The following is a 25,019-nucleotide window of genomic DNA, read 5'->3' on the forward strand; positions in this document are numbered from 1 at the left end:
TTAACTGTAAGCTATGGGAAGACAAAAGACTAGAGGGTCTAAGTTTTCAGCTCTTTTATTGGCTCTGGCCTTGTCATGTTAAGATGATAGAAAGGGTCACAAATGTGTTTCCTATCAAGATGTTTTTAACTGCAATGGAGTTATGTTTCTTGAATATTTTTCTCATAACACATTTTCTAATAGCATCATTTATCAAGCAATTATAAAGTATGTGAACTATTCATAACATGTATTCATATTTTCTTTCCCAGAACAGATCTCAGAACAAGATTCTCTCCGGGGACAGAAAAATGAAAAATGGATTATGCAGGTTTCTGTGTCTCTCTATGAAATTATTTGACCTCTGCAGGAAGAAATGTAATTCATTATATAAGAAGGATTTATTAAATAGCTACTGTTTTCAAACCACTTTACTAAATCATAATCTAAAAACCAAAGAAAAGAAAAAGAAGAAAATAGGTTTCTGGCCTTTATTAATATATAATCTTGTTCACATGCCAATACAACGAAATTATCTGACTATAAAAGCCATGAAGGAAACATTGCTTTTCCATCCACCAGTGTTCTTGATCCTCTGCCCAGCCATTCCTTCCTCCACTAAGTCTAACNACACCCATGACCAAAAAAAAAAAAAAAAAAAAAGTGATATAATGTCCCTGTATGTCAGTACAGAGCATCTGGATAACCTCCTCCCCTCTTGATGTTTGGACAAATATAGAGAGGCTCAATTTTTAGAAAACTCTCATGGCTTCTGAAATTCCATGTGATGTTTTTGTGAGCACTAACTCTTTACTAAGTATTTGTCTAGGAAATTTCATTTCCATTATCCTATTTACTTCCCTAGTGTCTTGATCTTAATATAGTCATTGCCATCTTACAAGTAGGGAGATTGCTGAATAATCAGCAATAAGAAATAAGTTGCCCAAGGTCATGCCACAAGTTCATGGCAAACTGACATTTATACCTAAGGTTTAAAAAATAAAAATGGTTTCAGTGTTCTTCTCACTGCACTGCTATGTACTTAAGGACACGTAGTGGGTCTCATGCCCACAGTTTGGGTCCCCCGGGAGGCAGATTCCAAGATGGAAATAAGTGCACAGGAAGATAGTTACCTAGAACCAGTTACCTAGAATCTAGATTTCACCCTGTACAAAAGTTCCCACTGATTTTCAAGAGTTCCCTCCTCCAAGAAATTTCACAATTCAAACACAAAATCATATATTAAGAAGTCCAAACTTGTAATCTGTATAATAGATTGAGCTAACATAGGGCTCTTTCACTCAAATTATAAAAGATGCTGGATATTACCCAAAGAAAGTGAAAACACTAATTCAAAGAGATATGGGCAATCCTGTTAATTTCAGCATTATTTACAATAGCCAAGAGTGGATGCAATCCAAGTGTTCACTGATAAATGAACGGATAAAAAAGATGTGGTGTATACACACAATGGAATATTAACCATAAAAAGAATGAAATCTTGCCATTTGCAACAACGTGGATAAACCTAGATGGTATTATGCTAAGTGAAATAAGTCAGTCAGAGAAAAACAAATACCCATGATTTCACTTGTATGTGGAATCTGGAAAACAAAGCAAAAGAACAAACAAAAAAAATGGACTTATAATACGAAGAACAAACTGGTTGCCTGAGGGGTAGGGGATGGGTGAAATAGATATAGGAGACTGAGAGGTACAAACTTCCAGTTATAAAATAAATAAGTCATGGGGATGAAAAGTATAGGATAGGGAATATAGTCAATAATATTATAATAATGTTTGGTGACTACTTCCTGTGGTGAGCATTGAGTAATATACAGATTTGTTCAATCACTATGCTGTACACCTGAACCTAACATAACATTGCATGTTCATTATACTTAAATAAAAAAATAAGAATTAGTTCTCTTTTTAAAAAAGTTATTCATTTTTGAGAGAAAGAGTGAAATAGAGTGTGAGTAGGGGAGGGGCACAGAGAGAGGGAGACACAGAATCCAAAGCAGGCTCCAGGCTCTGAGCTGTCAGCACAGAGCCCAACGTGAGACTTAAACCCACAAACTGTGAGATCACAACCTGAGCCGAAGTCGGAAACATAAACGACTGAGCTACCTAGGTGCCCCAAAATTTAGTTCTCTTGTAAGTGATATGAAAATGTTAGATAAATTATAGTAAAACATTTTAAATTATATTCAAAGTTAAGAAAACTTCTCGGTGCTAGAAATAAAGAACTTAAAAGCAGACCAGTAAGTAAGCACCCGTGTGTCTCCTTTCCCCCATGCGGGCATAAGAACTCTGTATATGTCTAACAGGCTGAAGTCATGCTTTGTGGATACAGGAATTACAGCCACAGTCCCACTGCAAAGTGCTGTTTCTTAGCTCTTTACATAAAGTCATGAACCAAGAAGGGCTGACCCATTATTGAAAAGGAGATTACAAAATCCTTTCCACTGCACTAAAGGACTTGGCATAGAAGCCAGCTATTATAGACAGTGGGTGGGGTAAAGGAGCTAAGAAGTCTGAAACCCAATCCTTCAGTATGTAAAGCTAGGAAATCCCAGTTAGAAAAATTAACACAAAACGATTTCAGTACTGGCAAAACATGGAGCTCATGCAGAGGCAACCACGAAACTCACCCACAGAGATTAGCTTCACGTGAGGCATGTAGGACTTCCATGGAAACAATTTCTTCAAAGGATGAGTTCACAAACGTACAAAAAAAAAAAAGGCATTGCCTCAAAGTATAACCAGAAATACAATACACTGGAGAATTTATGCCATAGAAACAACAAATAATAGAAAAGGTGGAAGAATCCTGAAATATGTATGTTTAAAAGTGGTCAAATAGATAACAACTGTGCAGAAATCTAAAGCAAGAATACGATAAAGTGGAAAATGAACACACAGGCTTTAGTTAAGTGGAATGAAAAGGGAAATCTTGGAATGAAAATATGGAAATCAAAATTAAGAAAAGCAACTCAAATTTCGGTTAAAAGCTTACTAGGTACAGGGAGGCAAACCATGAGAGATTCTTGAATGCTGAGAACAAACTGAGGGCAGATGGGGTGGGGGGAGGGGGCGGGGGTGATGGGCATGGAGGAGGGCACTTTGGGGATGAGCACTGGGTGTTATATGGAAACCAACTTGACAATAAACTATTTTTAAAAAAGGGGAAAAAAAGCTTACTAGGTACAGCAGGAGGAATTAGTGAATTGGAAGACAGATTTGTAGAAATCATTTTGGATGCGGCACAGAAGGATCAAGAGATAGAAAATAGTAAAGGGAGTTAACAGACAAGAAGGACAGTGGGAGATGTTCCAGCATACATCTTCATTCCAGAAGAAGAAACAGAGAATATGGGTGAAAAGCAATGTCCACAAACATAAACGTCTTTAGGTAGGAACACTGAAGCACTCATAAAACCCTAAGCAGAATTAAATTAAAAAAAAAAAAAGACAAACTCCGTATTTAGTGTCACTGCAGTGCAAGTGTAAAACCAGCACGGGTGACAGGGACGTAGGGGGGCCTTGTACACATGATCGCCCGTGTTTGAAGAGTCTGATGCAGGAAAAGAAGATGAATTTGTCTCGTCACAGCGTTTCAGAAAAAATTTCCCCCTTCTTTAAAAAAAAAAACCCCTCTTGTAAAGCTTGGCATGCAACAATATTCAAAATATGAATTATTGGTCTCTGTGCCTAAGTATTTACTACAATGCTCTAGTTCACGCATCACCCTCCCAATGGAGGAGGATGCCCTGGGGCTCCTTTGGGGTCGTTTGACCCAGATATATATTACTTGGCACCTAACAAAGGCAGCCATTCTTCGCTTTCTCACTTTTTGCTGTAAGGCTTCCTCCATTTCATACAGAAATAACCCAATATATAATCATATTAAACTGCAATTCTCTGACAAGCAGTTGAATACACGATGTGCATCTTCTTACATTTTATCTATGATATTCATGATGTATTTTGTATATGTCTATCATTTTAAAATTGTATGACCTTCTGGTAACACATGGCAGTCTCCAAGAAGAAGCTGAATATTATATTTGATGAAATTTCTAAAGATGTCAACCTTTCGTTAGATGCAAAACAGGGAATTGCTGTTCCTCTCAATCCATTTCATATTATTTTCCTCCTACTAGAGCCTTATCAAAGCAGTGCTAATATTCTTTTAGATGGAATAGTTTGACAGTGTAAAGCACTACAGCTTTTTAATTATCAAGGTGCAAATAAAGATTCTTTTAATGAAAAGATTTTTTCCAGTAAAAGTAATGGATAAACAGCTCAGCAATTTCTTTACCTTTTCCTAAATTGTCTAAATATGAAAAATTTCAACTCAGTTATCTCAGAGGTAACTGAATGAGGCTGAGCAAAAACCAGATCGTTTCTAAAAATCTTTATACTCTATTGTCTACCACAGAGGCACAAATTGCCCTTCATTATCTCAACATGTTTCTTACTTGTCGGAGTGCAGTATTTCTTTGTATTTTAGCATTTAAGATGCATTCATTCATTTCAAAGGCCAGAAATCCTGATTGTTTTTTACTCCTGTCTTACTCACACAACAGTTTACTTAACAACAGCAGTCTCCAAAGTGATGTATACATACTAGGGGCGCCCAGGTGGCTCAGTCGGTTGAACATCTCACTTCGGCTCAGGTCATGATCTCCTGGTTCATGAGTTCAGGGCTCGCATTGGCTCGCTGCTGTTGGTACAGAGTCCACATCGGTTCCTCTGTGTCCCCTCCTTCTGCCCCTCCCCCTCTTGAGCTTTCTCTCTCTTTCTCAAAAATAAAAATAATAACAGGAAAAGAGTGATGTATACACAACTGATGTGGTACACAAAATGATGCTTGAGGTGCAAAATGAAAATATTAGGATTTTATTTATCTTTAGTTTTATTTTAAAAAATAACAATAGTACATTTAGTATGAGTGACATCGCGGGTAGGCAGTGTCACCAGTACCCAATCCAGTAATGTATAAATATCCATTTAACAATAACAAAAAAGTTTTAAATGTATATTTTGGGTTTTCTTGCTTATTAGCAAAGCACGAAAGTCATTATATCTTTGAGGAACGTCTTTCTGCTTGTGGCAAAAATTACCAAAACAATATAAATAAATCAATGTGCTGATATATCAATGTTCATTCCACTGTTAGCACATACTGTTTGAAGATACAGAGAAAGATTGTTAAAGATGTAAAGAAACAGATGTTTCGACTATGCTTGGCTTATTGTATTTGCTAGATTCTCTTTCCATAACAAAATACACACAAAACTATGATTTGTGAGCCATTAAAGGACAGATGTACTGCAGAGGATATTTTCTCGAATTTTCGTGTCCTCCTTGCACAGGGGCCATGCTAATCTTCTCTGTATCATTCCAATTTTCGTATACATGCTGCCGAAGTGAGCCCAGACGACATTTTCTCAATAGCAAATGTGTTATAACATCATAATTTGTGGAACAACAAAAAAATACTATATGAGTTAACCCTTGCTATAGTCAGCACTTTGGTGTTCTAAGAAGAAATCTAGGAGAATGTCACAAAAATGGGCAAACATCTGCAATTCAACTTCTGCGTCCTTGGTGGACAAGACATATTGCAATAAATAAATGAAAGCCAAAAATGCACAAAGCACTATAATCTCATCAAGTTAAGTTTATGTGTTTGTCTTTTTGTTGGTTTTCAATGGGACCTTTAACTTAAAAAAAAAAAAAATCTTTACAATAGATGTAATGAAATGTATCCTGACTGAGAAAATCCTTCTACAGAGAGGTTTACTTGTCAGCATGTGACAAAACACGTATCAGAGTCACAGAACGTCAAGACAGCTTACGAATATTTTACCTTTGCTTCCCTTCTGTGAACAGAGAGGGTGTTGTAATGCAGATATTGACAACAAACACGTGTAACCTGTCCTTCAAAGGTTAAGGTGACATTTTTACAAGGAATAGGGAAGTAACTGTATTACAAAAGGAAACGGCTCTAGAGAGAACATTTGAAATGGATATTTAAAATTTCTTTCAATGTTTATTTTTTGAGAGAGAGAGAGAGCCTGTGTGCCCACAAGCACGAGCAGGGGAGGGACAGAGAGAGGGAGACAGAGAATCCAAGGCTCCCAGCTGGCAACACAGAGCCAGATATGGGGCTCAAACCCACGAACCTGTAAGATCATGACCTGAGCCAAAGTCAGACACTTAACCGACTGAGCTACCCTGAAATGGATATTTAAAGTTATTAATATTTCTTTTGTTGAAAATAATGAACATCTTATTTTAAAAAAGCCATCTACACTTTAAAAAGCTGTTAATGAAGTTTTGAAAGGTTTGAATTCATTTGTTAAAAAAAATTGTAAATGCAAGATTTCTTCCAATTAACTTGCAAGAACAATTGATTTGCATCTGGGAGATGGAAATTTACAAGAAGTGTTTTAAAATGACAAAATTTCACAAAAACATGACAAAATGAAAGAGAAAATTCTGAGTGGAAGCTATTGATTTAGTAAACACAAGCAGTGTACATCAATTCTATTTTTTTTCTTTGATGCCATTTTTAGCTACGAAAGCCAATGGAATAATTTTAATCATTTCATAATTTAATTTTTTTAATGCTTATTTATTTTTGAGAGCAGGGGAGGGGCAGAGAGAGAGGGTGACACAAAATCTGCACCAGGCTCCAGGCTCTGAGCTGTCAGCAGAGAGCTCCACTTGGGGCTTGAACTCACAGACTGTGAGTTCATGACCTGGGTCGAAATCCTAGACATAACCCACCAAGCCATGCAGGTGCCCCTAATCATTTAAATGTTAAATCAACTAAACCAAAGAATCACTTGTGTATAGCACAATGAGTTAAACCAATTTTTTAATAGTTAAAGCTATTCATTCACATTGCCTTCAAAATACTGATTTAGGCACCATTAATAAAATACATTATTTAAAAATTAATGTTTATTCCATCTTTGTATTTGAAATGCATTTTGACGTGTTTTATAACATATAAACTGGTCCTTGTATATAATACATAAATATCCATACATTCTAGGTAAAAGCTAAAACATACTTTCTGATAAAAGTGAAATCCATAAAGATTGGCAGTGCTTCTGACTTTCTTTACCCACTAGAGGCCTCTGCAAGTTCCCTTTTGGACATTCATGCTCATGACCAGCAGATATCAATGGGAGAGTGGCTGCATTTTCCCTCTGCGCAGAATGGAAATCTTACCTCACACAGCACGAAAACTCCACTGGTTTCAGAAACGCCAGAGACTGGAAGTCTGTTCCCTTGGCAAAGAAACAAACAAAAAAACAGGGTAGGGCCTATTTTCATTGGACAAAGATGACAAACTAGCAGCGCATTGTTGCATTTGTATTTATTACACGGGTTTTTAAGAAGAACGGACATTTCATTGGGCTGCAAGAGATGTTGAGGGAAAGTGAACACTAAAACACCTTGCCATGAAGCCACCTGATGCCCAAGGTGGGCTTGGGGCGATACAATGAGTATGTGCTGTAGAGCAAGAGACCCTTGGCTTCCAGTCCTCTTAGAACTTGTGTTCAATACCTCAGCCAACCAATCTGTAAAATATGCATAATTATGCCCCAATCGCCGGATTATTATCAGGATTACACACAATGGCATAAATAAAGTATCAAATCATTCTGAAGCCCTTTGCACACTGAATTTACAAAACTAAAAGCACCATCGAAATAAAGATTGATTTAAGAAAGTTTTTTTTTTTTAAACAAAAGGCACTTTAGGAATGAAAATGAATTACTTCGATAAGAATGTATTCAGTGTCTAGGCATCTCTATCTCCCTCTCTTTATCTCTCTTTCTCATCTACCTATCTATGTACATATACAGGCTTTCAACAATATAATTCACATGGAATACACAGCACATATTTAAAAAGTGTACAGTCTGATGACTTTGGAAATATGTATACACTCACAAAACCTTCACTACAGTAAAATTAGTGAGCGTAGGTGTCACCCTCAAGAGCTTCCTCATGCCCGTGTGTAATATCTCTTTCCTGTTCCCTTGGTATCACCAGACAACCATTGATTCGCTTTCTGTCTCTCCAGATTATTTTGTGTTTTTAGTATTTTGTGTAAGTGGAATACACAATATGGACCCTTTTTTGTCTGGCTTATTTTATTCCAAGCGGCTGTTTTAAGTTTCACGCATACTGTTGTTCATTCTTTTTCATTCTGAGCAGTATTCAGTCGGATGGTTACACTGTCATTTGTTTACCCCTGGTGTTCATTTGGATTGTTTCCAAATTGAGGCTATTACAATAAAGCTGTTATGAGCAGATTTATTCAAGTATTTGTGTGGATGCTTTCATGGTGCTTAGAATAAAATGGACAGGCATAAAATGGCCGGGTCAGATGGTAGGTATATGTTTATCTTTTTAAGAAACTACACACTGTTTTCCAAAGTGGCTGTACCATTTTCCATCCATGCGTGAGGCCTGCTCATGGTCAAGTTTTAGACATTTTAGATTTATAGTTTTAGGAACTATCACTTTAATTTCTTTGTATTTCTCTACTGATTACAGATGTTGAGCAGATTTTTATAGATTTATTTGCTACCGATGTATCTTCTTGGCTGAAGTGTCTATTCAAATCTTCCATAAGTTCTTTCTTGGTTTGTTTGATTTCTTACTGTGAGCTTTATGTGTTCTTAATATATTGTGGTTCAAATCCTTGATCACATAGGAGATTTCCAAATCTTGTCTTGAAGTCTGTGACTTATTTTTTTCATCCACTTAAAAGTGTCTTTCTAAAAGTAACAGTTCTTAATTTTGATGATGTCTGATTTATTGTTTTTTTTTTTTTAAAGAATTATGATTTGGGCATTGTATCTAAGAAACCTGTGCCAAACCCATGGTCACACTGATCTTTCTCCTATGTTTTCCACCAGATATTTCTTTTTAGTTTTAGGATTTATATTTAAATTTATGATCCATTTTGAGTTAGTTTTTATATCTTACGTGAGGGATGAATTGAAGGTTTGTTTCTTATTTGGCATATGAATATCTAATTGTTCCAGAATCATTTGTTGAAAACACTAACTTTTCCCCATAGAAATATCTTTGTACCTTGTTGAAATCAATTGAGTGCATGTGTGTGGGTCTATTTCTGGACTCTCCATTCTGTTCCAATGACCTATTTGTCTATCTTCACAAAAATGGCACATTGTCTTGATTATGGCAGCATTATAATAAGTCTTGGAATCCAAAATTGTAAGTCCTCCAACTTTATTCTTTTTAAATTTGTCCAGCTATTCTAGTTCTTTGCATTTCTGTGTGAATTTTAGAATCAGCTTCTAGATGGGTATTATATAAATATTGTTCTGATATTTTGATTGTGATTGCATTGAATCTATTGATTGCTTTTAGGGGGACTGACATTTTAATATTTGGGATGCAGGAACACAATACATCTCTCTTTTTACTTAAGACTGCATCCATTTCTCTCAATTTTTAAAATAGTTTTTGCTATAAAGAGCTTACACATCTTTTGTCATATTCATGCCTAAGTATTTCATATATTTTTTAAAAGTTTTAACATTTACTCAGTTTTGAGAGACAGAGTGCAAGCGGAGGAGGAGCAGAGAGAGAGGGAGACACAGAATCTGAAGCAGGCTGCAGTCTCTGAGCTGTCAGCACAGAGCTTGATGTGGGGCTTGAGCCCACTAACCATGAGATCATGACCTGAGTTGGAGTTGGATTCTTAACCTCCTGAACCACCTAGGCACCCCTTCATATTTTAATGCTACTATAAATGATGTGTTTTAAGCTTCTAATTTCTGATTGTTCATAACTAATGTATATGGAAACACAATTGGCTTTTGAATATTCAGCTTGTATCATGGAAAATTAATTTATTTTTGGCATTAGTAGATATTTTGTAGATTCCAATGTAGATTTTCTACATTGAGGATTATGAAGTCTGTGACAAAAGCTAATTTTGTTTCTTCAAATCTAATATGAATGTCTTTCATTTCTTTTACTTGCCTTATTGGCTTAAACCTCCAGTGCAATGTTATGTAAAAGAAATGAGAACAGACATTCTTAAAAAGAAATACTCAGCAGCAGTCTTCTGCTCATGAGTATGATGTTAGATACAGATTTTTCTTAAGCTATCCTTTATAAAATGGAGGAATTGCCCTTATATTATTAAGTTGGTGAGATTGTGGATTCTAACAACTGCTTTCCCTGAATCTACTGAGTTCTTGGTGTGTGTGTGTGCATGTGTGTGTGTGTGTGTTAGTATGGTGAGTTGCATTGATTTTCAAATATTGAGCTAACCTTGCATTTCTGGGATAAACTTTCCCTAATTATAATGTATTATCTGTCACTTTCAAATCTTGTTGAATTTGATTTACTGAACTTTCGTTAAGAATATTTGCATCTTTTGGAATATTGTGTTTTACTCTTCCTGCAATGCATTTTTCTGGCCCAAATATCAAAATACTTCAGGCTCCACAGAATGAGTTAGAAAATTATTTCCTCTTTAATTTTCTAGCAGAAGGTGTATATAATTGGCATTATTTCTTCCTTAAATGTTTAGTAGAGTTCATCAATGAAAACTCTTGGTCTGGGATTTTATTTATGTAAAAGTTTTTAACTTAAATTTAAAATTATTAAAAACACATAGGCACATTTGTATTACATATTTATTTTTTGGCAAGCCTTGGTAGTTCATATATTTTAAGGAATTTATCCATTCTATATAGTTGTAGATTTATTGACATAAAGTTATGCATTTGATTCCCTATCATCTACCGAGTATCTGTAAAACCTTCATGATGTCACCTCTCTCACTAATGATATTGGTGACTCTCATATTCTTTGTTTTTTTCATTTGCCTGATTAATTTGGCTACAGATATATCAATTTTATGGATATTCTCAAAGAGCCAGAGACAGATTTTTATTCCATTGATTTTCTCTGTTGTCTATTTTCTATTTCATTGGTTTCTACTGTGATTTTTATTATTTCCTTTCTTCCACTTACTTTGGGTTTCCTTTGCTCTTTCCTTAATACTTTCTTAAGATGGAAACAAGTTTATTTGAGACCTTTTTTTTACATATAGGCATTCTGTTTTATAAATTTCCTACTGGATAATGTAGCATTGTAATATATTAATATCCTGTGTTTTAATTTTCATTTCATTTCACTCAAAATGCTCTAATTTCCACTTTATATGGGGGGGTGCTATCTTTCTATTACTGATTTCTTTTTTTTCTTTTTCTGTATTATAGCACAGTCAAAAGACCTGTGGGCAAAAAGGGCCACACTGGAATTGCGACGAGTGACTTATATACTTTTAGTTAGTGAGGGTGAAGGATAGTGAGTGTAAGTCTCTAAAGAATTTGTACATGTGAAAAGCAACATCTCCAGGACTTTGGAGGGCTTGCTACTGTTAAGATATGATCGCTTTTAGTCTTTAATGAAACATCAATGATAAGGCAGCCCTGAGTTCCCTGAAAAATGTCATGCTCTGCATTTCTCAAGAATTTATCAGTGGACTGAAAGTTGGAAGGAGACTTAGTCAAGATACTTTGTGTGACTTGAATCCTTTTAACTTCATTAAGACTTTTTTATGACCCAAATATGACCTATCATAGTAAATATTATCCCCCGTACACTTGAAAAGAATATATATTTTGTCATTGTTGAGTGGAATGTTCTATAAATATCAGTTAGGCCAAGTAGGTTGACAGTGTTATTTAAGTCTCCCACATCTTTACTGATTTTATGTCTACTGATGTCTGTCAATTATTGGAAGAAGGATATAGAAATCTCGGAGTATCATTGTGAATGTGTCTGTTATTTCTATTTGGAATTCTCCCAGATACTGCTTGATAAATTGTAAAACTCTTTTATTAGATGTATAAACACTTAAGATTGCAAGGTCTTCTTGTTGAATTGACTCCTTTATCGTTATAAAATGGACTTCTCTTTCTTCTTGAAATGGGCTTCTTTATGACAGGTCATGTCATTTTCTCTGAAATCTACTTTGATTTTAATGTATGACTGCCAGAGGTGAATTCTTTCAACATTTGTACGTCTAAAATGTCTTTATTTTACCTTCATTTTTGAGAGAGGTTGTTTCTGGGTATAAAATTCCAGGTTATTGGTTTTTTCTTTCATCACTTTAAAGATCTTGTTCCACTGTCATCTGGTTTGATTTGATTCTGATGAGAAATTGACTGTCATGCTTGGTTTTTCCTCTGTACATAGTTTAATATGATGCTCACCCTTCTGGCTGCATTTAAGATTTTATGTTTATCACTGCTTTTGAGCAATCTGAATATTATGTGCCCTAGTGACTTTTATCCATATTTTTTGTTTTGGGATTTGGTGTGGGCTTTTTTTTTCACGGCTTTGGGGTTTTGTTTATTTGTCTTTATCTTTGTCTTTTTTTTTTTAGCTTCAAGTACATATAGTTTTCATCAAATATGTAAGTTTCCAGCAATTTTTTTCTCAATTACTTTTTCTGCTTCTTACTTTTGAGAATTCCAATTACATGTTTATTACTCTACTTGAAGTTATTCATCTTATTTGCTTTATTTTAGATAGCTTCTACTTCTGTTTCTTCAAGTTTACTAATCTTTTCCTCAGTAAAGCTGAATCTTTATTTAATAGAGTCCATTCTCATCATCCATGGATTCTGTATTTGCAAGTTCATTAGTCACTAAAATTTATTTGTAACATCAAAATCAATTCTCATTGCACTTTCATGGTCATTCTTGGATACAAGCAGACACCAAATAAACTTTGGTTTAGCAATGTACACATTCACACTGAGCTGGAATGATGCAAAATGCTGCCTTTGTGTTTCTGCTTTCATACTGTAAACACGTTTTTATTCCCATTTCATTTAATGCCACACTTCCTACATTTTCTCCCTTTTTGGTGATGCACCCAAAGAATAGTACTGAATTCAAATGCACCCAAGAATAGTACTGAAATGCTGTCCTGTGTTCCCAAGCACAAAATGGTTGTGATGTGCCTTACAGAGTAAATCTGTGATCGATGAGCTTCTTGCAGGCATGACATATCGTGCTGTTGGCCTTGAACTCAGTGTGATTGGTTGATGAAAATTTTATGACCAAAGTCTCATATGACCCTAATCCCATGCTTTCCTTAGGAACAATTGCTAAGTATTTACTAATGCAGGGTTTATGACAACTGTATAGATCCTAACTACCAAAACTATAAAAATCTCAATTGTATTCTTCATCTTGGGCATAATTTCATCTATTTGAGCTTTACAACTCTAAATTTTGACTTGGGAATTTTATCTTCCATTTCTTTATTTAATATGTTTAATCTTCCTACTAGCATCTTGAACATATACAATACAGTTATCATAACAGCTCTCATACTTTTTCATCTAATTCTATCATCTGTATCCTTTCTGGGTCAGTTACTACTGATTCTTTTTTTCTCCACATATAGGTTGCATTTTCCTGTTTCTTTGCATATCAGGAACATTTGTATTAGATATAAGACGTTGTGAATTTTACCTTTCTGGGTGGCTGATATATTTGTGTTGCTATAGATATCCTTGAGCTCTATTCTGGGATGCAGTTAAGTCACAAATATATTAGCCTGTTTGATCCTTCAGAGTTTTGCTTTAAAGCTTTGCATAGCATAGCTTAAAAGCTTAAGAAAAAAAACTTGAAGGGATCAAACTGTTTCCAAGTAACTCAATATACTCAGAATATTCAGAATAATAATATTTTTCATCAAGCCTTAGTGTCCATGTACTTAAGGTTCTGAGCTAAACATTGTAAAGAACACAATAATCCTTGCTTTTTATGGCTTTTGATGAAAGATTCATTTTTAACATCACTATACAAATTTAGATTATTGAAAGTTGAACATTAAACTGGCCTACTCCCTTCTTTTACAAATAAGGAAAGTGACTCATAAAAGTTAAATGACACTCCCAAGGTACCATCGCTGGTTATCGGCAGGGCTAGGAAGGAATCTTGGAACTGATTTCCAGTGCTATTTTTCCTTCTATGTAAATGCTCTTTTCACTTTGATTGTGTCTGTGTTATATATTAGTGGGCTGCACGTCTATCTGGGTAAACTGCCAAGTATGTATGTTGTGGTCCCAACATAATGCAGACAGCACTAAGTTTACAGAGCTAAAAGAATTTCATTAGAGAGTCTAATAAACAGAACATTCACAGAGATGTATACAAGGTCAAGAAAACCAATAAGATGTGGTGACTGCCATAGTGGGAATCTCGTGGCACCTCTAGAGCTATGGGGTAAGACCTCTACAGCAAGAGCTATAGCCATAGAAGAAAAGCCCATCTACATCTGTAGACGTAGAACACAGCCACTTCCTGTCCAGGAAAGACCAGGAGCACGAACAGCCATCCTTTTTCTCCTCCCAATCTCTAACCTTCCATGGAGATTTCTCACTGGCCAAACCTAAAAGAAGCCGGGGAAAAAGGAGTTCATAAAGGCCAGCCTCCTGCGTCAGAAAGAAGAGAAAATTAGACAATAAGTCTGAAGGAGAACGTAGTAGAAATATTAGACCTTTTTTTAAAAATAAGCATGTAAAAAGATCTGTGGCCTCAGAAATGTCAAGGACATTGAAAATGCCAATCAATCAACTGAGGAGAGTCAAAACCGTTTTTGGAAACCACCTCTACTCTGAACGGTTTCTTAAGTCCTTTACCTTAATTGCTCTTTTCCATTACGTAAGTACAAAAGAAATGTCTATGTTCATAATTTTTCATTAAGAAGCTATAGCTAATGAAGTAAAATGACAACAGGATTAAATAGGTATTTATATTCCCAAGAGACTTAACATCTTTTTGCATTCACCAAGAGGATCTTTTAATTTATTAAAGAGTGTTTTCCTTGATTGAATTAAAAATCGATTCACAGTGTCATCATTGAACACTCAGAACAGTTTACCTAGGTTTTATCATTCAGATTTAAAAATGCCACTGTCTTATTTGTTTGAAATCTCAGGTTGAGAAAATGTACTCTACACAAAGATAGAGAGAGTGAACCTATATACTGTCTTTCAGATCCTCAAGGACTCACATTTTATATCTCGTAAGCTAATTGTTTTTTTCCACCTTTGACAAGGTATACTCTTATCAGGAAAAATTTGTAGCAGAAATAAGGCCATAGGTTGGGAAGACTGCGTTTTCCTACCTGTTCTCAGACACACTTAAATCTTAATCCAGGGTCCTAGCTGCCTCATTTGGCAGAGCATGTGACTCTTGTTTGGTCCTGGGGCCATGAGTTCAAGCCCCATGTTGGGTATTGAGCCTACTTTTTAAAAAACCTGGAAAACTTGACGTTAATCCTTTATAGTTTCAGATTGGAGAGTAATACACTCAAGTTTTTCCAAATCAAATTGTTGCAGAAGTAATACACAAACATCTCCTGTGTTAATTGCTTATCCCTTGGAGGCTTTTTAAATGGCTAGCTCATGAATTATGCTGGCAATAGAAAGATGGGTCATTTATAAAGTTCATATAAATGATGCATTGGGAAAGATTTTTTTTGCTCTGGTTGATAAAAGTTAATCAAATGCAAGATGGCATAGAGCAATACGGCATAAATCTTCCACAGAGCACTGCTTATGCCTCCCATCTTTCAGGTAGGGAGAACACGTATATGACTATTTTCTAAACTGTTCCAATAAATCTTTGATTAAGAGAATCATATCAAGGTCTCTGACTAATGACTTGTTTTTCAGAACTCTTCTAGTAAATATATTATAAATGGCATCTCAAGTCTTCAATAGCCTGAAAACAAAGACATTTAAACTGAAATGAGAACCACAAATGAGTCAATGGGGAAAAGGAATTACCTCAAATGCAATTTTCTCTTGATACCAAAGAACCTGCCATAAGACAGAGAGAAATGTAGCAAGTTCAGGGTCTATGATGCTCTCAAACTACTAGATTTCAGTTGCTTTAAGACTTTGGTTAAATAACAGATTTTTTAGTGATAATGCCTATAAGATCAGTGGCAAAAACTATTACTATTACTTTCAGGTACTATCCAAAGTCTGAGGCTAAGCAGTAGTTTCAAAAGTAACTTTTTCTTCCTCAATTTATAATCATCCAAAGAAAACTGAAGCTCTCTGCATAGAAGTAGCTTAATAAAGGAGAGGAAATGACTACTGTTTGAGGGAAGTAATATCTACCCCTACAGACCAGTTTGTGCCTCAGACAAGAGGGCCATGGCCATACTTTTCTGCCCAACCATCTGATGTCAAATTATTCATGTCTTAAAAATTGCTTAATGGGTAATTTGACATAATGTGTGCCGTATATGACCGTATGAGTTGAACTAGGCCCATGATCTTGAGAGAGAAATTTTGCTATATACTTCTTAACATTTTTACTTTTCTTTTTTGGACTAGAAACTGCTTATCACAATGCTTAGCAATCAAGACCTATGTGTCCACCTCCTTTTCCTCCCCTCCACTATTCCTATGCTGGGTCCAAATATTTCAAGTGTGTGTGTGTGTGTGTGTGTGTGTGTGTATTATAGTAGCTACCACTTATCAAAGGTTTTCTGGGTGCTTAAGATCTATTTCTCATCTGCTATATTGAAGCCATACAACATGTGCGCTTTTCTCTCTCCCATTGCATTTAATTAAAATGTGATCTTTTCTAAATTGACTGAGTCACTTGGCTCTGCTGTGTGTGTTTCAGGCTCCATGCATAAATTCTTGACCAGATTTCCATTTGGGGAGGATTAACCATTTTGCAATCTAATTTCCTTCCAGCAGAATGCCTCTGGTCCTTTGTCAATATTGGGGGGGGTGGGGATGAGATCTTCAAAGGTCTAGTACTTTCCATACAAATGAACTCTCAGGTTAATCTTCTTGATTACTTCCTCCTCCCCACCCTCACCATCTGTACGAGGAGAGTTTCCATAGGGGCAATTTCTCCTCAAATGGATAAGGATTGCATACTATCATCCCCAGTGAGTCCAGGCTTCATCACACATAGTTTATTCCAGATTTCGTCAGACAAATTCACATCTCTTGGCCAGAATTGTAGTCCAAGGGAATTTTTTTGGACAAGAATCTGGGCTAGTGATTTAAAATTTCAATCTCATCTCTTTCAGGTGCCATAACTATTAGTGTTGGAGAACTTCTAGAGATCATTTAGGTCAATGCCCTCATTTTTTAAACAATAACACTAAAAATCCAGATAGGTACAATTAAAATGTTGTAAATGATTTAATGGCAAGACGTGGATCACAGTCCTTATAATACATGTTTAATAATTTCTCTACATAACAGAGTGGCCACATACACTTGACTTTTCTCATTAAAAATATTATATTCAATTTTATTCCACTGAGGTAAGTTAACTGAACAATTACTCCTGTATTTCATCTATACTAAAACACAGTTTTCTCTTTTTAAAAACCTCTAAAATAGTGATGAGTGTTAGAAGCAATGGTATCTTCATGCTGCTGGCAGCCTGGTGTTCATAAAGATGTGTCACTACCTATTCATATACAAACTTGGTTGATATTCTGGTGACATAACTGGAAAATTACAATCCCTTTACATTTTCTTGAAAAAGTTCTGGGGCGCTTTTGTGGCTCAGTTGGTTAAGTGTCTGACTCTTGGTTTTCAGCTCAGGTCATGGTCTCATGGATCCATGAGTTTGAGCCCCACATCCCTGCTTGGGATTCTCTCTCTCTCTCTCTCTCAAAGTAAATAATAAAACTTAAAAAAAAAATAAATAAAAGTTCTGTAACAAGTTTTGAGGAATTAATATAAGACTTAGTCATTGAATTTTATTGGCTTTCTTGGGTAATATTATGACATATATAGCATCAAAACTTGCAAGATGCATTTGTGCAGCTTGAAAGAAAACCTTCCAAACAGTGAAGTGCTCTTAAAAGATGGCTACATCAACATTGCTCTCAAAAGCACAGAGAACCACATGGTGGGAAAGCACAGGCCTCAACAAGTGAGTCCATAAATGATTCAAAATAGTCAGAATCTGTGAAGCTTTAAGAATATCTTAACTAAACATATTTACCTTATATATTCCATTTTATATATGTATGAGGGTGCTGTATAACCAAATGGTTTAAAATACATTTAAAAATTACTTTCAATAAATTTAAAATAGAAATTTATTAAAGAAAATTTTTAATGCTTATTTATTTTTGAGAGAGAGAGAGAGAGAGAGAGAGTTGGGGAGGGTCAGAGAGAGAGGAAGACACAAAATCTGAAGGAGGCTCCAGACTTTGAGCTGTCAGCACAGAGCCCCATAAGGGAATTGAACTCACGAACTGCGAGATCATGACTTGAGCCAAAGTCAGACGGCCAACCAACTGAGCCACCCAAGGTGCCCCTAAAATAAGAATTTAAATCACTGTTCAATTTTCATGTTTTCTTTTTTAGTGGCAAGTAGAATAATGATGTATCTTATAATTAATGGCAACTTGGATTTAATAAAAAAATATATGTTTGCTTTTGTGTTGAGTAGTTTATTGACTAGAGAAATGATCTAAGTAATATTCTCTACCTTAAGGAACTTCCTAATCAAGAAAGATAAATCCAACCTAAGAAACACTCAAACCGAAACAGAATATACCAAGATATACATTTTGTAATAGAGGTTGTGTTATGTGTTATTCAGTAGAATCCATTTTGAGGGCAGGAAATAAGTTACCAGCAGGGCCATTAATCTTGCATTGGGTGTCAATAGGGTAAGGGAATATTGGAGGAGAAAAAAATACATTCTCCTTGCCAATCAGGACAACCAAATTAGCCAAGGGATGATGCCTTGAACAGGGCTGCTGTATTGTGCAATTTATACGGTGCACAAAGGTCCCTAGCTGAGGGATGGAGGGGGTGGGGGGCCAAAATCTAACCCATACCAGCTGATCCAGCCAAGCATCTCAGTAGGGAAATGAAATACTTTGAGGAAAGCTGTGCCTTTATGCAACTGATCCATCCTAAAAGGACACCTTTTTGCAAGTCCCACAGAAGTGTGCTAGTGAAGGCCAAGGATGACTCATGTTACAGCCAATCACCTTCCCGTTCATCAGGGGAAAGCACTGCAAAGGTGAGTAGAACTTGATCAATGGCTTGACCGCAGAAAGACGCACTGCATATTTACAGGATAGTAAAAAGGTTCTTATTGGGGAATAGAAAGACTAAGATTGGACAGGAAAACGGGGTTAGATTATGGAGTGTTTTGAAGATCAACTCCCTGAGAAAACTAGATAAATGTTTGAAATTAGGGGCTCTGATTCATTACTAGGAATAGTTCTTTGTCTTGTAAATGAAGTGTCCTGTAAAGTTTGTCTGATCAAATCTGGAACAGCCATGGTAATCTGGGGATGGATACATGGGAGAGAAAAGTAGGCAATTCTTACCTCTTTAAGCCACCTCCAGTGGACAATAGGAAGCATTTTAAATTTTGAGTGTGGGAATAATAATGCTTACAGGAAAAGGGTATCACACATGGGGGTGGGAAGTAGTGAAGGAAAGGGCACACTGAGTTTGGAAGATAAACAAAGATGTAGTTCCTTTTTTTTGTTTTTGAGAGAGAGAGTGTGTGTGTGTACCCACATGGGGGAGGGGCAGAGGGAGGGAGAGAATCCTAAGCAGGCTTCACACCCGGTGCAGAGCCCTACACGGGGCTCAATCTTATGACCAGAAGATAATGACCTGAGCCAAAATCAAGAGTTGGACGCTCAACCAACTGAGCCACCCAAGCATCCCAACAAAGATGTAGGTCTGAGCTGAGCCTATGACCAAGACACAAGCAGCATCAACTGAGGAGAAAGGATAAGGATACATAATGATTCCCATGTATCTATTCTGAGTCACTAAAAAAGCATAGTATTAGGGGAAAAGAAATGCGAGAAATCAGACAGGTTGCTGAGAAGTTAAGAAAGACTATTTACTAAAATAGAAGAGCCTCATGAGTAAGAATTCCAAAGGTTTATGAAAAAAATCCTTCAATCTCTAGATGATTAATTCTTAAAACAGACAAACAAAAAAATACTATTTTCATAAAAGAAACCAAGAAGCTCAAGATGGGCAGAGAAAATGTTGCTGATTAGCCTAAACAGAATAACTATTTCATAAATGTTAAATAAATGAGAAATAAAAATGTAAGCCATTGGTTCACTCCATCTGCTCTTCTTTACTCCACAACCTTGATTGTAGATTTGTTTTTCTCTCAAAGGAATATACTGTAATCTCATCTTATGTTAAGTATGAAGCTCATACAGTAAAACCTTGGTTTGCGAGCATACATAATTCGTTCTAGAAACATGGCTTGAAATCCAAAGCACTTGTATATCAAAGTGAATTTCCCCCTGAGAAATAATGGAAACTCAGATCATTTGTTCCATGACCCAAAAGAAGTCATATAAAAATGATTACGATAGGGTAATATAATACTAAATAATAAAGAAAATACAAAATATAAAGAAAAATAAACAAACCACCCCGCACTTACCTTTGAAAACCCTCATGGATAGTGTGAGGGAGACAAGAGAGAAGAGGGTTACTATGTAGGACAGTGTTCACTATCACTAATGGAATCACTGTTATTTATTGGCTCTACCGAATCTTTTTCTTTTTGTGCAACTTTAACAAGGAACCTATCCAATGACACCTGCTTTTGCCTCCTTTTGAGGATATTGTGGAAATGTGACATTGAATTGCTCTTACACAGATTCATCACTCGCATTGCTATAGCTTTATTTGGGTAGTGCTTTTCTACAACATTTTTCACTGTTTCCCATATTTTACACATCTATGTAATCTCATTTGAAGTGAGGGATTCCTCTGTCCTTTTCTCCTTCTCCTGTGCAGATGAGATGCAGATGTAGCCTTCTTATCTTGCAATTTTAGCCGCTTGCATACCTTGTTCGTACTTCTTGATGATTTCCTTCTTAACTTCCATGGTAACCATCTCCTTATTCTTATCACCTTTCTTTTCAACCTTTTCCTGCATGGGAGCCATTGTATATACTATCTCACACAGATGTTGACTACAGTACAGTATTAATAAACTCTTGTCTTATACTATATTTAATGTAACTGGCAATAAGGCAGCAGAGGAAAGGGTTTATATCTGCAGGCAGCCTGACCTAGAATGAAGCAAAGCATTCCCAAGCTTCCTCTTGCATGAAAAAATGAAAGACCGTCCGGAGGTGTTTTGAGGCGACAAAAAATGCACTAGGGCCAGTTGTGGGCACCTTCCTATGGTCTCAAAAATCACTGACTTCTGCCAAACACCCGGCCTGAGACCAAGCATCTGAGCATGAGAGATAATCATCCACAATCCGGCAACAAGAGAGAGAGCAAAAGAAACACTGGCTCAGTTGCAATCATGTGATGTCCAGCGTCACATACTACTCATATTGTGAGACATCACTCGTTTATCAAGTTAAAATTTATTAGAAATGTTTGCTTGGCTTGTGGAACATTCGCAGAACAAGTTACTCATAGTCCAAGGTTTCACTGTATTCTCCTAAAGCAATGGCATGTTGCATTTCATCTCAATGTAAGGTAGGCAGGGGGTTGGCTCGGCAAGATCAAGCATGCTTTCAGGGACCTGGGATGGAGCCACCTGTGATGGAGGGCACATACAGGGGCCGGAAGAGAGGTGAGGAAAAGAGTGTCAGCTGCAGGTACTGGCAGGAAGCCCCGCCTAGCCACACGGTAGATGGCAAGAAAGACAATGAGCACCATAGCACGAGTCAATGTGAAGCCTGTAAAGTATAGCATCAGCAGGTTTGGGAAGACGGGGAATTCCATAGGCAGGCAGGCAGCAGATAGAAAGTGCTCGGCTTCCTTCAGGTGGGGAATGCACTACCCTTAGATGAGGCAAGTGAAACTAAAGCATGACTCAAATTAGAGGTATCAGATAGGTTGAGACACAGGCACACAGAGATAAATAAGGATCCAGTTGCAAGAATGGGAATAGAAGGAAAGCATCAAACTTCTGGAATAAGCCAGCTATAAATACTCCACATAAAACAGAAAGATCATGCTGTTTTCAAGGAACCTATCATGTAATGGAAACTACTACCTAATAGGATCAAGCTGTTTAATCTCCCCAAACCTCTGTTCCCTTGTCTATGACATAGGAATCCTTGGCCAGGATTCTAAAGGAAGGTATCTCTGGCGGAAGTGTCCAAAGCCTCGAAGCCCTTTTAAGGATCAACTGTATAAGCTGTCCGAGCATCTCAGCTTCCTACATTGCCCGCCCCCTTATTTGCCACACTCAGCTTCCTGCCTCACCAGAGGAAGTGGGGAGAGACAGCAGGAGCAGCGACAGATAGCAGGGCCATGGACAAGGAGTCTGTGGGTTTCGCCGCCCTCCCCAATCAGCTGCACCGCAAGTCGGTCAAGAAGCGCTTTGACTTCACATTCATGGTAGCAGGGGAGTCAGGCCTGGGAAAATCCACGCTCATCAACAGCCTGTTTCTCACCAATCTCTATGAGGACCGGCAACTGCCAGAGGCCAGTGCTCGCTTGACACAAACGCTGACACAAATGCTGCCATTGAGCGCCGGGGCGTGGAGGTCGAGGAGGGGGGTATAAAAGTGAAGCTGACCCTGGTGGACACACCTGGCTTTGGGGACTCAGTGGATTGCTCAGCATGCCGGCTGCCTGTGGTGGGCTTTATTGAGGAGCAATTTGAGCAGTATCTTGGGGATGAGAGTGGCCTGAACCGGAAGGACATTCAGGACCCCCGTGTCCACTGTTGCCTCTACTTCATCTCACCCTTTGGCCCAGGGCTCGGGCCCCTACATGTGGCCTTTCTCCGGGCGGTGCACGAAAAGGCCAACATCCTCCCCGTCATTGGCAAAGCAGATGCCCTAATGCCTAAGGGAACCCAGGCCCTCAAGCAGAGGATCCGGGTCCAGCTGAAGGAGGAGATCAACATCTACCAGGTTCCTGACTGTGACTCGGATGAAGATGAGGACTTCAAGACGCAGGATGCAGAGATGAAGGAAAGCACCCCTTTCGCAGTCGTCGGTTCCTGCGAGGTCCTGAGGGACGGCGGGACCCGTCCCGGGAGGGGGCGCCGCTACTCCTGGGGTACTGTGGAGGTGGAGAACCCACATCACTGCCATTTCCTGAACCTGCGACGGATGCTGGTGCAGACACACCTGCGGCACGTGAAGGAGGTGACCCAGGATATTCTACAGGGCCAGCCGCCGGCACAGCCCGCCCGGCCTGGGGCGCGTGGCCGAGCCGCCGCAGTCAGCTCTCCCGCCAGAGCGCTCCAGAGATCCCGCTGCCAGTGCTGCCTCTGCCGAGACCGAGGAGCTGATCCGCGAGAAAGACAAGAGCTTCGCCGCGTGCAAGGGATGCGGGAGATGCGGGCCCAGACGCAACAGAGCCAGACTCAGGGCGAGCAGTGGACGCTCTCTGAGGCCCCTCCGGCCCTGCTTTATCTCGGCGCCGCCTTCAGTCCTTCTTCTGTCCAATTCCCGAGCCCCTGGCTTCCGGGTGCTTAATCCCGGAGCCGCAGCCTGAGAAGGCGGCCCTGGCGCGGGGTTCTCTCCCTAACAGATTCCTGCACACTGAGTTTGTAGCTCCGNAGAAAAAGAAAAAAAAGAAATAGATCCATGATTTCAAAAAAAAAAAGTTCCCCTGGGGGTGAAAAAAAAAGACACCTCCCCCACCTCCCCACCCCACTCTAGCCCCTTCAGGGGCTAGTTATTCCTCCCTCACACTAGTTCTAAGGTATATAGTTCTAAGATATATTGAAAAAGAAAATCACAGAACTATATTTATTCTATGACTCTACCTATATTAAAAATGTGCATCCAAGCTTTTGTGAGAACATATGTACACACACATACGCACAGTCACACGCACACGGGATCTGGAAGGAAACACATTCCAGAGTTATTAATGGTAACCATGGAGAAGAAAATGAGAGGTGTGCTTTCAGTTTTATGATAAACAGTTCTGTTTCTTTAAATATTTTGCAATATGCATGCATTAATATACTACTTCTCAAAGAAAACAAATCTTAAAATATCTAACTCAGAGGATTATCACGAGGTTTCAACAAAGTAATATTTGTTTCTGAGGTGTGAAGCACAGGGACAGTCACAGAGCTAGACCTCCACAAATGACAATACTGTTGTTCTTGTCACTGTTGCTGCTGCTGTGGGAGGGGAAAAAGAAGACATCCACAAAATCCTCAAGAACACGGCAAAGGAAAGTAAAGGCAAAAGCACAGCAAGGAGCATAAACAAGCTATCTTTATCATTTAAAAATTTTTTAATGTTATTTATTCGTGAGTGAGAGAGAGAGCAGGAGAAGGGGAGGGGGAGAGAGAGAGGGAGACACAGAATTCAAAGCAGCTCCAGGCTCTGAGCTGTCGGCACAGAGCCTGACACAGGGCTCCAACCTATGAACTGCAAGATCATTCCCTGAGCCGAAGTCAGATGCTTCACCAACTGAGCCACCCAGATGCCCGGAACAAGCTATACTTAAAAATTAGTGCTGAGAAGACTGAAGTGACTGACATGTGTTAAGCAGGGTGAAGTCCACCTGGGAGGGTTATATGGAGATGAAGCTGATTGAAAGGAATTCTGAGGTCCGGAAGACATGTGATTTGCCAGCAAAGCACGGCATGAGAATTATCAAAGTGGGTTGGAAGAGTTAAAGATCTAATGCTAGTAACATATCTAAGTCTACTTCCAGGTTCAGACCATGTCAGAGCCTTTCTCTTCTGAGATGAAAAATTCTAGCAGGCAGTGACAGAGATCATATATAGGCCATCCAGGGGAAAGGTACAAGGAAGAGAAATGTGGATGGATTTATAGAGGTGGCCAACTTTCCCCAGATAGTCCAGGAAGAACCAGGCCAACATTGCAGGAGGTTAGCCAACAGGAGAGGAGATGAGTGTCTCATGTCCCATATAGCACCTTGTACAAAGTACCCAGTCATTGGGTCATTATTTATGTGAGGTCAAAACACTTCAA

General features: G+C 38.0%; 1 non-coding gene and 1 pseudogene across 1 annotated transcript; one reads left to right on the top strand and one right to left on the bottom strand.

Annotated features, from left to right (window-relative positions):
- Positions 1-5,314: 5,314 nt before the first annotated feature.
- Positions 5,315-5,421, bottom strand: LOC144224689 (U6 spliceosomal RNA). The gene has a single exon (XR_013333112.1). It is a non-coding gene; the product is annotated as a U6 spliceosomal RNA (small nuclear RNA).
- A 16,923-nt stretch (positions 5,422-22,344) lies between these two features.
- Positions 22,345-23,537, top strand: LOC144224644 (septin-1 pseudogene; annotated as a pseudogene).
- Positions 23,538-25,019: the final 1,482 nt, after the last annotated feature.

Source organism: Crocuta crocuta, unplaced genomic scaffold (assembly GCF_008692635.1).
Source record: "Crocuta crocuta isolate KB4526 unplaced genomic scaffold, BGI_CrCroc_1.0 scaffold92, whole genome shotgun sequence".
In the NCBI taxonomy this organism is placed as follows: domain Eukaryota; kingdom Metazoa; phylum Chordata; class Mammalia; order Carnivora; family Hyaenidae; genus Crocuta; species Crocuta crocuta.